General features: G+C 38.7%; 1 pseudogene; it reads right to left on the bottom strand.

Annotated features, from left to right (window-relative positions):
* The window catches only part of LOC149228755 (calcium-transporting ATPase 5, plasma membrane-type-like), a 396,645-nt pseudogene extending 395,663 nt beyond the window's left edge, over positions 1 to 982 (bottom strand).
* Between the last annotated feature and the right edge of the window lie 16,319 nt (positions 983 to 17,301).

Here is a 17,301-nt window from a genome sequence, read left to right as displayed (position 1 = left end):
CCCCATCTTAGTTGGTCAGACAAGGAGGACACCAAAATCTTCCTTTGCTCCAAATCCCAAGCAAGAGAATCTGCCTGGGCCTTCAAAGGGCTATCTTCACTGTGGCCTAAATCCTTCCAAATTCTCCATTTACCATTGTTCCTTACCTGATCCCAGAAGTCACTTACCATAAGTAAACCTTTGTTGTCAGTATCATTTTTGAGAGCGGCTAATTCGTCCTTAAACAAATTGGGTTCCTGTTGCTAGTTATCCTCCCAAAATCGTGCCAGGTTCCCAGCTCGAATCTCCTAGAAACTATGCTGTTGGACAATACCTCTATTCTCCCAAGCAAGATTCCAAATGTGGGAGCCCTTAATGCACCCTGACATTCGGATGTGGTCTTGCCAATTTTTTGCATATTTTTGTTTCCAGAGCTTGCCCCAAGGGGTTGTCGATTCCTTGAGCCACCTCCACCAAAGTTTAGCTCCCGAAACTCTACTGAGGGTTTCAGGGTCATGAAGCCCCAAACCACCATGGGACTTGGGTTTTCAGATCTTGTCCCAAGCTACTAAAGCCCATTTCTTTTTCTCTTCCCCTTGCCCCATAGAAAATCCCTTTGAATGCTCCTGATATGTTGCATAACTCCTTTAGGAGCTGGAAGAGCTGAGAACATGAAAAAGGGAATAGCCTGCAAGACAGCGTGTGTGAGCACAAGGCGTCCCGCCAAATTTAAAGACTTGCATGTCCATTTCTTGATCTTTTCCTGAATCTTATTCATTATCGGCTCCCACACTCCCTTGATTAGAGGTTTGTCTATAAGAGGAATTCCTAGGTACTTGGAGGGTAACTGGTCCCTTTGAAACCCAAGAATTCTAGTGATGTTCCTCTGAATAGCAATGTCAGTGTTAAAGAAGAAAACTTTTGATTTGTTGAGGCTTACCTCTGTGCCAGCTGCCATAGGGTATACTCTAGCTTCCCTGACTGTGGGTATACCCTGCAGCATCGTGTCATCCACAAATTGCTGGTGAGTATTCGTCGCTCCATCCAAGGTGAGTTTGAGACCCTGGATTCTTCCTTCAGCATTTGTTGTTTTGATCGCTCTACCTAGCCCTTCCATCATAAGAACAAAGAGGAAGGGAGAGAGCGGATCCCCTTGTCTAAGATTGAAGGAGCGCCATTAAGCAAGATGGAAAAACTGGCTATGGATATTAGTGCCATAACCCATCTTATCCATTTGTGGTCAAAGCCATAAGCTCTGATTACTGCCTTTATATAAGACCAGCTTAGCTTATCATAAGCTTTCACTAGGTCCAGCTGAATGATCATACCAGCTTGTTTATTGCTTTTGATAGAGTGTACCACCTCGTGAGCTTGGATGATGTTATTGAGAATCTGTCTTCCCTCAACATAGCCAGTTTGCTCCTCTAAGTCGAGAGCTGGAAGAAGGGGCTTGAGTCTATTGGCGATAACTTTGGAAATAATTTTGTACACCACATTACATAAAGCTATGGGTCTGAAACCATCCGGAGTCATGGCTTTTTCCTGTTTTGGGATTAAAGCTATGAAGGAGGCATTAAGAGCCTTCAGAATCGATTTGGATCTTCTTGCATCTTCCACCACCTCAAGGATATCTTGTTTGATTGTTCTCCAGTAGGCTTTGAAGAAGTCCACATTGAAACCATCCGAACCTAGAGCTTTGCCATTTTGCATTTCATTGATCACATCACTAACCTCCTCTTCCGACACTGCCCTGTTAAGATTGTGGTTGTCTTCTTTGGTGACCAGTTGAGGGATGTACTTTGTGAAATTACTGATGAACCTAGATCTATCGACCAGTGGCTCCTCTACTATGTTGAGGAAGTGTTGAACAAGGAGAGATTCCATATCTTTGTGAGAGACGAGCTCTATCCCTTGAGAATTCTTGAGTTTTGTGATTCCGTTGTGTGCCCTGTGATCTATGGTAGATTTATGAAAGAACTTTATGTTTCTTTCTCCCTCTCTAATCCACTGCACCCTCGATTTGTGTCTCCAGAAAATCTCCTCTTGCATACATCTATCTTCCCATTCCTTCTGTAGAGAATCAGCTAGATTTTTCCGCTCCTCAATGAAACCATCTGTGATGATGATCTGATTGATCTCCTAGAGTTTTTGCTCAACTTCTTTTTTGGCTTTGAAAATATTACCAAACTCCTTTTTGTTCCGATCTTTATGCTTGGATTTGATGTGTTTGAGTTTCTGCTGGAGCAAGAACATTTTAGTGCCTTGAATGTTCAGATCCTCCCTCCACCATGTGTCAATATTGTTGGTGAATTCAGGGTGAGAGAGCCATGCATTTTCAAACCTGAAAGGTCTGTTTCTAAGTGTGCCCATAAAAGTGGCCTCAAGTTGTACAGGCCAATGGTATGAGCCTCCAAATGGAAGGATAGAAGCTGGCATGGCAGGGCCTGACAGAAAGAGGTCCTCTGAGATGAGAAATCTATCTAGCTTAGAGGCGACTTGAGAAGCCCCTCCTCTCTTATTGTTCCAAGTAAAGGTGTCATTTAAGGCTTCAGTGTCCACTAACCCCATGTTCATTATGAAGTTTTGGAAGGCAATGGAGTCTCTGCCTAGTTGTCTGATACCCTCTTTTTCTCCGTAAGAGATCTAATCATATTGAAATCTCCTGCAACAATCCAGGGCACATCAGGGTGTCTCGCTCTTAGCTCCTCAAGGGCTGTGAGAAGCTTGAGCTTGTCTTCTTGCTTTTGAGGCCCGTAGACATTTGTAATCATGTAACTCTCATGATCCCCTAAAGGTTGACACACCAATGAAAGATAAAGCATCCAGGATTCCAAATTTCTGGGGATCCCAGAGCGTAAGAATCCCCCTCGCCAAGTTTTTTTCTTTGACCTCTAGATACTCATACTTGATTAACCATTTGTTATGTATTTCTCTAATCTTGTCCATTGAGCATTTTGTTTCCTGAATAAAAACCATATCTGGTTTTTCTTCTTTTATTCTACTGCTAAGATTTCTTTGTTTCCTTCTACTTCCTATACCTCTAATGTTCCAGGTTGTAAGCTTCATTAAGAAATATTTGTAAAGGAATAACTAGTCATATCTCTCATCTTATCTGAGTTAATCATGACTTTCCCGCATTCATTCATTAGCTCATTCTGCCTTTTTCTTCTTCTCTTCCTACCCGGGTTCTTGGAAGATTGTATCTGCGAGTCCTCCATCGTTTTGACCCCCTTATGCTCCTGGATTTCATGATTTCTTTTGACTCCAAAGCCCTTTGATTGTGATCTCCAGAGGAAGAGCTGTTGAACCCTATCAAAATCCTCTTTTGGCAGGGAATCCACTCCTTTGGTGATACCTTGTTCCAGAAACTTCTCTAGATCTAAATTCTCCCTTTCTAGAATCTCCTGCAGTTCATGGTCTTCCATTCCAGCTTCACTTGGTGTCATCTCATGGCCCCTAGTTATCTCCATACTGCTTGGAAGATCCTCCTTTTTCTAGCTATTCTCTGTCATATTTTCCATGCTTGCATCCCTTTCCTTCTCAGTAGGAGTGATCTCCGATTCTTGGTTTGTTCCTTTGTTTCCAACTTCTTCTTCTGGGATCTTGAAACCATTTTGGCTCGGTTGTCTGTCCTCATCAATCTTCTTTTGTTGCCACTTCCCACCTTTCCCTTTGCCCCTGACCTTGGTGAAACCCTCGGGATTTTTATCTATTGCAATTTTGTCGTTTCTTTCCATTTTGTTTGTTGGGCAGTCTTTGTATAGATGTCCATGTTCATGGCATTTACAACACCTAAAAGGGACATGTTCATAGTCCACCGCCTGCACCCATTCTTCATCATACACTTCTAAAATGATCGCGTCTGGAAGTGCCCCAGATAAGTCCATTTCCACACATATCTGGGTGAAGGAGGTATATTTTCCTTTCAGAGTCGCATCTGAGATCTTTATAAAATGCCCCAGTTTGTTGCCTATTGTCTTCAGAGACTCCGACAACCAATAATCTAGAGGAAGGGAGTAGAGTCTAATCCATACTGGTACCGATGTGAATGTTTCGCGTTCTGGGACAAAGTTCATCATCCATGGTCGCATGTAGAGGCCTGCAGCAGCGTAGAAATAAGGTCCTCCTTCGAACACTCTGTCTTTGTCCTCTAGGCTTGTAAAAACCACTGTGAAGAAGCCCTTGGATCCCAGGTGAAGGTTTATTTCCCCCTTGGGTTTCCAGTGGCTCCTTATCCATATGTGCAGTGCCTTCTTCGTCGACCATATCCCCATGAATTTGCATATAACTGCATATTCCGTCATGTGATCTCTATGTGCTTGTAGCATTGGGTCGCTTAAAATGACCCGAGGAATTATGGTCGACTTGGGTTTGCAAACCCCAGTTGTGCTCATGGAAGCAGTTTTCTAATTGCTGCCCCCTATCCTCTTCTCTCTACTAGCTTCCTGCTGATCCCCTTCCTATTCATGAGGTCTGTTTTTTCCCAGTTTTTCCGTGTTAATAGCCTCTGTTTCCATCTCCATAGGTTTCTTGAAACGATGCGTTCCAGTGTCCTTGCTTCTGTCCGCCACTATTTGACTGTAGGAGGGAGCGACACTCCCCCCTGCGCGTCCCGCCATGGTACCCAACGATACAACCCTAACTTCAACCCTAGCTCGGATTGCAGAGCAGCCCACATCCAATTCTCCTCTGTCTTAATCAATTTCAATAATTCAAACAAAAAAATTTATTTCTCATTCCCCCTTGACACGAGGTCGATTCCAACTGCCACCATTATAACCTCTAAGTGCCTAAGTATGCCCCTTTGCAAGCGCAAGTGAATTAGGGTGCCTGCATATGCCCCTTCTGGAGGCACATGTCAATAAGTGGGGGTTAAACCTTGAACCTCCTCACATATAAGACTTCATTTTCATGGTCATCACCAGTTGAACTACCCCTAGGGACTTAAATAATATTTAGTATTAATTTCTTTTATTATAAATTTATCTTAAAATAGTTTTATTTTAGTTAGTTCACCATTTTACTATATAATTGTAAATATTAATTTAATTTAAATCATATTTATTTTATTTTTCAATTTTTTTTTTTTGTAAACTTGTAGGACTACATCTTCATCATGTCCAACTTCTCACCCCAATTGGGGAGATAACACAAGATTTGAACCCAAGATTTTTGGTTCGATGAGACTTCATTTACAAGGCCATTGCCAATTGAGCTACCCCAAATGAACATTTTATTTTTCAACTTATAATATTGAAAAAATATTTTTAATAAATTTTATTGAGATTTACAAAATCTTTATAATATTTGAAATCCTCGTGATTTTATTATAATTCTATATTTTATTTTTAAATAAAAATATAAATTTGATATTGTGAATATCATTAATTTTATGGTTTAATTTATAAAATATTTAATTCAATAACAATATCTTCTAAACCGACCTGTATTCAAAATATGTTATTATTTCTTTTAAAAATGTATTCAAAATAATTATTATTTCATTTCATTAATTCATATAATAGATAATTAGTTGGGATGTGAACATATTATTTGCAAGTCTCCCTTTCTTTATTAATAATAATCTCTTTATAATCCAAAATAATTTCTTTATAGAATTTAAGATGCAAGATAAACAATTTTGAATTATTACTCACTATAAAATTATAAAACTAAGTAATTCTAAAAAAATTATTACTATTAAAATATTATATTTTAATATGAAAATAAATTAAAATAAAATAAAACAAAACCATCACCATTATTTAAATATTTCTAATTATAACTTTCATGAAAATGAATTTATAGAATAAAATAAGCATGTAATTCTACTCATACATGCACAAGCAACCACGTGCTTAGTTAATGCCACGTGCAATATAACACAACCATCCCATGTGGAGCTAATTATACACTTTTGACAAAGTTATTATGTTGCCACATGTTTGTCATGGACATGGTAACATGTACACAACTTCACTTCAATGCAACTCTATCTATACATGAAGTATATTCAATTTACCATTCATACAACTTCAATGTAAAATGAACATTATTTATTCATCAAAATGAATACCATTTATCTATCAAGTTTATTCAATAACACATTTGTACATGTGTATGCAAAAGTAAACGTGAAATATGGAAGACACAATTTATACACGCAAACATTTTCTTATCTAGCAAATACTATACAACACAACAATGACACACCATTCCTTATCAAGTTAATACTACACAACATAAAAATGATACACCATGTGAGTTCATCTTTAATGATGTTATTTCATTACCACATGGTTATCATGTACATTGTGATATACATACATTTTTTTTTTAAATCAGAATTCTATTCATTCATCAAAAAAGAACTACATCGATATCAAAATGCAAGTAGTTTCACCCCGGCTAGGTTTGTTGACTACCGCTAGCAGCATATGGCATATAAATAGAATTACAACTAGAGACACAGACCAAAACTTAGGAGGCCAAAAACGCCAAAATACAAATAAAATAAGTATAGCACCTATAACCATGCTTAGTCATCAAAGATAATGGAGGCAGGATTATCCGGTTCAGTCCTTGGAGGAGGAGGGGAGCGGTAAGGGTATTGGATGTGCTGCTTGAAATGACCCATCCATGACTCTAACTTTTCCACTTTCTCAGATAACAAATTCTGACCATGCCAAACCACCACGATCCTCTCCCAAACATGACATTGAAAATAATGCAACTGGTTGAGTGTAGCAATGACTGCATCATGTTCTTCCCTCCTAGCCTTATCATGACTTTCCAAACGATCCAAGATAGACTGGACCAAGTCTCGGCAACCCTCAGAGCAACATTTTCGTCCAACAACCCTGACATGCCCAGTCCATTGTTTTTGACCTCATCCACTGGTGCCACCCCTGCGCGTCACACTGCTCAGCTTCCCAATCCTCATTGCTCGCCCACCACGAGCTGCTTTCGAGCCACCCTGACCACCACAAGCCTCAAAGATCACTTGACCTATGTTACCAACCGTTCTACCTCCTCGAGCAAAGCTCTCCGAGACATGATCCATTGTTGCCACCTTCAAATTCTTGCGACATCCCTCCTAGCTGGTTGAAATTCCTTTTGACTAGGGAGTGAAAAATACGCGAAATGGGTCGCATTATATTAGAGCTATGAGCACCAACGAACAACGATCCCACACGACTCACCAAAATGAAAAACAAAGCGATTTTCAACCCCAAAATTGCTAGAAGATTTTGGTGATGAGGAACAACCAACCCACTGTCTCCAACTCGAGAAATTGTAAATAAAACTGCAACTGAGAAACACCCTAGGCAAACCAAAGGATTACCAACGCCTCTAATAGAAGGAGCCACAGGAAGCAAAGACACAGACCAGGCATTGGGACATCTAACCCTCAACCCAGTAGTCATGAACCCCCTCTGATAGTCGGTTGTCGTAGACCCTTTAAGACAATTATTCTCCTTCCAGCCCAAATAACAACTAGCCCAGCATAGGGTCACGAATAACCACATAAGAGCTGCAAAAAGACAAGACCTTAGAAGAAGACAAGTTGACAAGATAAGCAGACTCCCCTGCGAACACAGAAGGAATCTAGGAACAAAATTGGCTAACCACTCACGAAAGGGCTTGAAGGTCAACCCAATAACAAGATGTAGTTCACTAAAAACTCTGAAAAAAAGCTGGAAACCACATACAAGGAAGGGAACTTGCCGTTTTTATGACCCATAGGCTGAGGAGGAGATGCCTGCTAGGAAAACACCACCATTCCCAGACAAGGCACCAGCCAGAGAAACCATGAAGACCGCCAAAGCTCAACCTTTGAACAACAAACCACCAAAATACCATAGCATAATACCAAGCCTGGAGGTCGATCAACTCCATATACTGACGACTCTCACCCGCTCCCAATCCCAACACAACTGATTGAAACTTCACATGCTAGATCTTAACTTCCCTCGTATTGTTAACGTAATGGGAGGTCGAGGTGTCCGACGTCCACACTAGCTGCCATGTGTTTGTCTTCATGATCGACGCATTCGAGTATTCACGATGTTCGTCACCCCCATGAGGGAGAAATATACATACAACTTCAACAAAAATGCAAACTTGAAAAATCACTACTCAATTTGTTATTAAAATGGTTTTATATTATAATAAGATAAAAAGAAATAATATTATATTATTTAAATATTTTAAATTTATTTAATAAAAAAATCAATATTATATAAGTTATTTAATTATAGTTTTTAAATAATTATAATTTAAAAGTATTGTTTAATATATAAAATCTATGTTATATTAATATATTTTAAAAATTTGTGTCACGTTAGTTCAATAAGTTCAATTAGTGATGGAAGTAATGTGAATTTTGTGAAAACAAAGTTTAAATCAGAGGGGTGTGACCTCATTCAGGGAAAGGAGAATAAATAGTAAAACTCCATAAATTTATTCATAGCTACCTAACTACTAGTTATATATATTAAACAAATTAGTTGATTTATTAGTAATTCTACCAAGTTTTTATATATATATATATTTAAATTAAAAAAAAAAAATATTATTAAAAATATAAATAGATAAACAATGATTCTATATTTATTTTTAACCAAATGTTTTTTTAAATCCGTTTTTAAATCTTTTAATTCAAACATACTATATACATAACTATCATTATATTTATTTTTTTAATTTTTTTAATAACTTTTCAGTTTCATCACTAATATGGAAACATGGTTTTTAACTTCATACAGAAAAATATTATTAAGAAATAAGTTCGACATGAAGTACTACGAAAATTTATAATATAACTCTTAAATGATTGATATGGTTTACCCTCACTTGTAATTTTAGAAGGTTGTCTTTTCATAAAAGTTTGTTGTAGATATCAAATATTAGAAAACTAATGATATCAAATAGAAAGTCACGTAAATATTTATTTATTTTTTGTGGAATTCCTTTAAGGATAAAATATTATAATGTAAATGTCAGTGATATCTTTTTAAGGTTATCTATTAATTTAAATAGTTAATTAAATTATAAGCTTATAAAGTATTTAATATTTTGTATGTTATATGTGTATATTATACTATTTAAATTATATTAAATTTGATGATATAAAATTTAATATACAAAATATTAAATATTTTGTAATTAAATGTTTATTATTTTCTATATATATTTTTCAACGAGTACAAATTTTTTTTGATAAGTAAAAGAGCTATATTGATAATATAAAAATTATAGATTTTTGAGCTTTATATATTAATAAAAATAGGTCATGAATATTGTTTTGAAGTCCAGAGAGAAGATGGTTTAGGTAAGTCCGAGGAGGCCTATGTTTATAGAGGAAAAACCAAAGGACTTCCTAACAATTACATAACAACAAAATAAGCAAAACCATTTAGAGAGTCGAGAACATAGAGACATTAAAGCCGCAGCAGAAGTTACCTTGGGGAACGGGCAATGCCCAACTAGTGCTTTGGAGGGTCTTCGTAGACCATGGCGCATGGCTTATAGTAATCTGGGTCATCTGGCAGAAGGAGCCTCGTGGAAGCTGGCTCGATGGAAGACACTAGAAACTCAAATTACCACTAGAAAGGAGTGCCACCTTAACTATTGACCTGGTTTGTTGTTGGAGGGGCCCAAGTCAGCTGAAGCAGTCTTCAACTCATTGCGAAACTATCGTCACTTAGGTGAAAGGCTGTGAGGCCTATCGTGGTGAGCTTCAGTGTGCATTGGAGAAAGCAAAGGCGAGTTGTCCATAGTGTCGGTAAAGGGAGACATGGAACCCTAGAGTTGCATGCCCAAGAGATTAGCAATGCAGTAATAGGTTGCTTTGGCATGGTGCAAATGAAATTCCATGTCGACGACATTGCCTTCCAACAGAGCATTGACATCCTCCTGACCCTGTAGTGGCGACCAAGGAGATTACACAGAGCCTAGAGGTGGTCGTCCGTGACCCTGAGCTCTTGAGCTTCTGCATAGGCCACCATTTTGTGATAATCATGAGAATTTCAATTTGTACATTTAGTTAAAATGTATTTGGACAATTTTATTTATGTAAAAAATAATAATGTTAAATTTATATGATTCCTAAATTAATGTGATTTCATTTAAACTTATCAAATAAAAAAATAGAAATAATATTTATAAATTATTATATTGAAGAGAAATTAATCTTAAGTTTATGTTATAATCTTTATATATATATATATATATATATGAATGAAGCACAAATATTTTTTTTAGAATCTAGTAATTTGAGGCAAAATCGTGATTTTTTATTATTTAAAATAAATTTTAGAATGCATAAAAAAATTTAGAATAAGTATTTTAAAAATCTCCTAAAACATTTGCACTTTATAAATTGAATAGCTTAAACTTATTACTCTTAAAAATCTCTATCTAGTTTAAATAAAATTAACGAAAAAAAATATAAAAACATATTATCATTTAATTAAACTATAATTATATCTATATAATATAAAATTATTATTATATATATAATATAAAATTATTATTATGGTTTTAAATCATTCTCCAAATCTAAATTCTTAATATAACTCGACACATGTGAGATTAAAATTTAAAAAACTGGAAACGAATTGATGTTATTTTTACTAACCAAATCTCTTGATTCGCAAACTATCTGACGATGTCAAGAAAATGAAGCTGGCCAGTGATTTCAGATTACTTTGAACCAAAGCTTTTGATCTGTAAACTATCTCCAAACACACTTGATATTTAAAGTTATAAGATGGCATGGTATGTAGTTAAGGAAGCGGAGCGATTTGGCGTTAACGATATAATTTCGAAATTTGGTGATTCAAAAATATATTTTTAATTAGGGGAGATCATTATAAATGTAGTAGCATTTTTCAATTTAAGTAAAATAATGATTTGTTATTTGAAATTAGTGAGATCATCACAGAACCTGGTAACAAATGCATTTTTCAGTGTAACTAAAATAATAATTATTTGCTTCGGTGCTTGATGCAGTATGCTTAAATCCGGATGGAGAAAGGACCAATAAATTTTCTTTTGGAAAGAAGGAACATAATAATCACTATACAGACTTTTCGCAATTAATAAGTATTTCCTAGTGCAGTGAATGAATATTATTATTCCGTAGGATGTGGAATCTAAAATACTAATATAAGATATGTGATGTGGAAAAGGATGTGTGGGAGGGAGGACATATTAAATTTGAGGTGTGGTCGGTCTAGAGACTAGAACCTAACCTTGATGAAAATGTATGTGGGATGCACTGCACTGCACTGTTATCGTCGTCAGTTCAAGTTGAGGATTTTGAAAAGCAGAGATAGGATTTGATCGCCGAGAGCGAAAGACGAAAGTAGGTAGGTAGGTAGGTACTGACGCCAATAATAATTTCCCTTCCCGCGCACTTGAGCGAGAGCAGGCCACCAAACCACTTATTAATATTAATTACCAAGTTTCGTTTCGAGGTGGAAGCTTCACTAGGATTTGCTTTCTCGATTAAAGTTCATCATAACAAAACAAAACAAAAACATCAGCCAATTTCCTTGGCCTTTTCGATCCTTTTTCCTTTGTGTTGGTACGGTACGAGATGACACAGAACGAACCAAACATCTCGTACTCACAAAAGCTGGCTGGCTCCCACACAAGTTGCGCATGACATTACTGACAATCTGGACCCGTCAGGAATCCCACTTATTGCTGGATTCAATCTGACTTTTGCGTTGAATGTAAGCGCGCATGTTAAATGAATAAATTGAATAAAGCAACTTATACTATATAGTAAGTATATTTGACAATTCCAACCTCTTTGCCGTTTATCAAACGACCTTGCACTATTTTTGACAATTCCACCATTTTTCTCTTGAAACATTTTGACGATCAAATAAAAAGAGAGAGTATTAGCCTGCCAATGATAAGCTTATATCTTCATATACCTTTACTATGAAGATAAGAAAGACAATTATTCAACTCAGATGTCCTAATTCTTTAACTTCTCTCAAAATGATCTATATGGTTTTGTGATAGTGAAATGACTATCATACTAAACAAGAGCCAAATGCCCAGTGTTAGTATGTTAAAAAACAAGAGACATGGTAGTATATTAAAAACATATGTCATTTTCATTTAATACTAATACTATAAAAACAAAAAACAAAAAACATTAAATCTGAGGATGAAATATATATATAATAATAATAATATTTTTTTGTTTGGTTTATTGTTTTCTTATGTGGGAAGATTTTCAAGGGCGAGCTTTGCAACCTGCGAGCCTCGGCCTGCAACAAGATCCGCTCTTCGCCGGCTCTGAAATCCACAATCGTGCCCTCTTCTTGCTCAACTGACACCTACGGGTGTGCCCGTAGAGGGCTTGGCTCCTTCCTGTGGTCGTCCCAGACTTGAGGCTAGGGTTGGGCTCCTGCTGCGTGGCTGCCCCTGCGGCGACCGGCCTCAGGCCTGATCCTATGGAGATGCAGGGCCATTCCAAGGATCCGCCTTCGGCTCCTACCTTTGATGCTTTCAACCAGCTCCTGGCCGATCTGCCTCCAAGGAAAAGAAGTGAAGCTTCAAAATTCGTTAAGAAGCTTGATGAGATTCCTGAGATCTCGTTGCCTCCAGAGACACCCATTCAAGTAGCGTTATCACTGGCTGAGCGTGGCCTCATCGACCAATTCACGAGACTATGGCCCTCTCCGAAAACCACTGAGCAATGGGTTAACAGGAACTAGGCTCCTCTGATCAAGGATAGTTGGAGTCAGCCCGTCAAAGGATCTCCTTTTTTCATCTGGGAAGAAAAGCTTAGAAGGGTAAAGAGAGCCCTAAAACGTTGGGCCAAATCCCTGTCCAATCCAGCTACTGAAAGGAAAGCCATTAAAGCCTCTCTAGCCTCTCATCAATCTCTCATGGAGAATGCCACAGTTACAGAGGAGCTGTTAGAGAAAGAAACTCAACTGCAACAGAGCTTGCATAAGGCCTGCCTAGCTGAAGAAGAATACTAGAGGTTAAAATCTCGAAGTCTCTGGCTCAAAGCAGGGGATAGGAACACTGCTTTTTTTCACAAACAAGCCCAGGCCAGGAAATGTTTTAACACTATAGCTGAGATCAAGGAGGACAATGACATTCATAAGGACTTTGCAGACATCAAAAAAGCGGCTTATTCTCACTTCCAAAACCTGTACAACGAAGATAAGGATACGCTTCAATATTCAGATCTGTTAGACGTCATCCCCTCATCAATTTCCCCTCGCATGAATAGGTTACTTGAGGCCAAAATCACTAAGGAAGAAGTCAAAAAGGCCCTCTTTGATATGGATCCGGACAAGGCCCCGGGCCCGGATGGCTTCTCTGCCAGGTTCCTTCAAGTTTGCTGGCCGATTGTCGAAAAGGATCTTCTCAAAATGATACAAAAGTCTCAAAACACTCAGAAAATAGGAGGCAGTACAAACTCTGCCTTCTTAGCCCTCATACCCAAGGAAAAAGGCGCCAGCAATTTCAACAGATTTCGTCTGATTTCTTTATGCAACACTGGGTACAAGTTAATCACCAAAGTAATTGCAAATAGACTGAAGACCATTCTTCCCAGAATAATTCCGGAGAACCAAGGAGGCTTCATCCAAGGGAGGCAGATCGTGGACAACTTCACCCTCGTCCAAGAGGCAATCCATTCCACCTATCATCGAAAAGAACAAGGTGTGGTGATTAAACTTGATTTAGCAAATGCCTTTGATCGAGTAAATCATAGTTTTCTCTTAAAAGTCATGAGCAAGTTTGGTTTTGGGGAAATCTTCATTAAATGGGTTCGGGCATGCATCTCACAGCCATGGATTGCCCCTCTTGTTAATGGAACAGCTACTAACTTTTTCAAAGCTTCGAGAGGACTTAGGCAGGGGTGTCCTCTTTCCCCCCTGTTATTTGTCATCCAAGCCTCTGTCCTCAGCTTCCTGCTAGATAAAAAGATGCAAGATCAAGAAATTAATGGGCTGTGTATTGCAAGAGGGATTAAAAACATAAACCACGCCTTATTTGCGGATGACACTCTTCTTTTAGGCAACGCCTCTCTTTCCTCTGCCTCCAAATTTAAAGCTGTGTTGGATAAATTTAGTGAGGCCTCAGGCAACATTGTAAATAAGAATAAATGTCACATCTTCAGCTGGAATACTACGCCCAGATTGCTCTCTGCTATTTCTAGATGTTTGGGCTATGCAGCCTCCTCTTCTTGGACCTCGTTCAAATATTTGGGCCTTCCTGTTTTTCATAAGAGACATTCAACCAAAGATTGGCTTCCTCAGCTTGAAAAATTCAAGTCCAAAATCCAAGCCTGGGGCTATTCCTGGCTCAACGCTGCTGGCAAAGCTGTCCTAATAAAATCCGTGCTCTCCAGCCTCCCTCTATTTCAATTTACTGGGCTTCTCGCTCCAGCATCCATATTAAAAAAGATGGAAGAATTCATGCGCAGGTTCTTTTGGAAGGGCGGAAAACAGAATGAAAAAAAGATTCCCCTTATCAGCTGGGAAACCATCTCCAAGCCACTGTGGGAGGGTGGACTAAATTTCAAAAATCTCAGTCAGCAGAATGTGGCTATGGCAGCCAAGATTGTCTGGAGGATCATTGCGCCCAAGCCTAGCTGGGCCCAATTGGCTCTCTAGAAAAAGTATTTCAGAGGCCCACGTTCAAGCTGCTTAGACAACGTGATTCATCTGCCTAACTCGTCTTTCCTCAAATTGTATGCTAAAGCTGCTTCCTTAATCAAAGAGCACTCCTACTGGATCCCAGGAAATGGGAAAAAAATCAATATATGGACTGATAGAATTATGAACAAGGACCCAATTAAAGACAGAGCCTCCCTTAGAGATTTGCGATGCTGGATGGACAGAGAGGGGTTGAGCTCGTTGTGGGACATTTCCCATTGGAGCGACTCTATATGGGCAGGCTGGAAAAGAATCGAGATACCGGCTCAGTTGATTAATGAATGGACCTCGCTGTTGGATCTTCTTCACGGCTTGGCTCCCACGCACATGAAGAAAAAAGACACGAAAGGATGGGGGCTGAAGGAAAGTGGATACGCTGTCTCTAAAGGTTACTCCAAGCTGATCGAGAGGCCTCACGTCCCCCCTGACCCAACACCTTGGCAGGGAGTCTGGCATGTTCCTTCTTGGCCCAAGGTCAATTTCTTTGCTTGGCTCCTTTGCCATGGTAGAATTCTAACATATGACATTTTGCAGAGGAAAGGCTTCCATGGACCCTCCAGATGCTCGTTGTGCACAGAAAACGCAGAAACAATAGTTCACTTAATGCTTGAGTGCAATTTTTCTAAGCAGATCTGGATCTCCTTTATCCACAACTTGGATCCCAACCTCCTTCTGCCTAGCTCCATTGTGGATCTTTTCTCAAATTGGGCAAGCAGATATCCTGGTCAGCCCCCCAAAAATCAGGTAATCAAATCTGCATGGGCTATCCTTCCAAAGATCATTTGTTGGCAGATATGGCTAGAATGGAATAGAAGAATTTTTAGAAATACTAACCAGAATCACAAGGTCTTATAAATCAAAATTAAATGCCACATAAAGGAGTGCTTGACAGATATAAATGATGACTCCAACCTCAGCCAACAGGACATTGACTGGGGATCATTTCTAGATCTGCAATTTCAACCAGCAGTCAGAATCGCCCCTCCTCTTAAAGACTGGCAAATAAGGAGATCTGAAACTGACTTCCACGACTGGCTCAAATCGCATTCAAGACACTCTCTCTTCTTTGATGGAGCAACAAAGGGCAATCTGGGCACAGCAGGAGCAGGAGGTGTAGTTGTAAACCCACTTGGGGAAAAAATTCATTCCTTTGCTTAGGGACTTGGCCATGCTTCCAGCATTCAAGCTGAGGCCTTGGCCCTCTTCCAAGCCCTAAAGATCCTCAAAGAACTAAACATAAGGGAAGCTATTGCGATAGGCGACTCCTAGGTCATTATAAATGCAATGATCTCCAACTCCCCAGCGCTGGATCTTAATCTAGCTAGACTGATATCCAGAATCAAAGGCCTGGGAAACGCTTTTCAGAAGCTGAATTACTTTCATGTATTGAGAATCCATAATAAACAGGCGGACATGGAAGCCAACAAAGCAGCCCTTCTATTTGCCGGGGTCAAGATAAAAGACGAAGAAGAATCATGGGAACCCATTCCATAAGCTGTTTACTGTCATGTTTTTCTGCCTGCTTCTAAACAAATTTGTTTGTATCTTCAAATGGGGGAATATCTCTGAAATTGAAAATTTAGAATCCTTATCAAGGAAGAAGTCTTCAAGTTTTAACAGCATTCTCACTCTTAGCAGAGAGATGCAACAAGACATAGAAGTCTTCAATGTAATCAGATTTTCGGCCTTCAAGCCAAGATGAATACAAATACCCCATAACCATTTCTGTCAAAAAAAAAATAATAATAATAATAATAATATAAAAAACTAATTTCAAATTTCAAATATTTTTTAATTATATTTATTTTATATATAATTATTTTTATAAGATTAAATTTCAAACATAAAAATATACATCTATTTTTAATTCTCTTTTCCTTATACTTACTTTCAGTTTATATTGCACATTAAAATAAATCCATATTACTTTAATAAAATGTGCACACCCTGATTTTCGTTGTGATCATAAAAATCTGAGATAAAGCTCACATCATACATATTCACTATACCTTCATTTGGGAGCATGTGACTAGAAGCTACAAGAACTAACTAAACTCCCATGTGAACCATTGTTGAGATCCTTCGAAACCCACAAGGGAAAACCTTCCCTGTGAAAGAGGAAAATAGAGGACCATTATGAACGGCAATTCCTATTTCCACCTCCATAGCAAAGTTAATGCTATGGAGGTACCCCTCTGACAGCCGAAGACAGCGTGGTTGACGTCATTCATCCTCGACCATGCATCATGGCCCGCATCCCTCTCCGGCATGGCATGCATCCCCCTCCGGCTGCCCATCGACGCCCCCATCGACCCTGCCCGCAACCACGCACCTTGCTACACACCTCCCAACGCAAATCATGAACACGCGCCATTACTATTTTGAATTTGAATTGATCTCCCGCCTCATCATTGATTTGAATTTGAATTGATCTGCCGCGCTACTTTGATTTGGAATTTTGTGGCGACGACCCACTCAACTAGGGACTGTAAAGAGTCACGCTCGTCAAATTAACAAGCCTTACTAATTGTGCAGGGAGCGCTGGAATGAGTGAAAGAGAAAAGGAGGCGCTGGACGATAGGAATTGCCGGCCGCGGACCTCGGAGCCAGAGGCGCCGGA

This window comes from Pinus tabuliformis, chromosome J (assembly GCF_031772625.1).
Source record: "Pinus tabuliformis cultivar Carrire ecotype Pingquan chromosome J, CPIR1, whole genome shotgun sequence".
In the NCBI taxonomy this organism is placed as follows: Eukaryota; Viridiplantae; Streptophyta; class Pinopsida; order Pinales; family Pinaceae; genus Pinus; species Pinus tabuliformis.
Note: the sequence above shows the minus strand (reverse complement) of the source record. Positions and strands in the feature narration are given on the sequence as shown.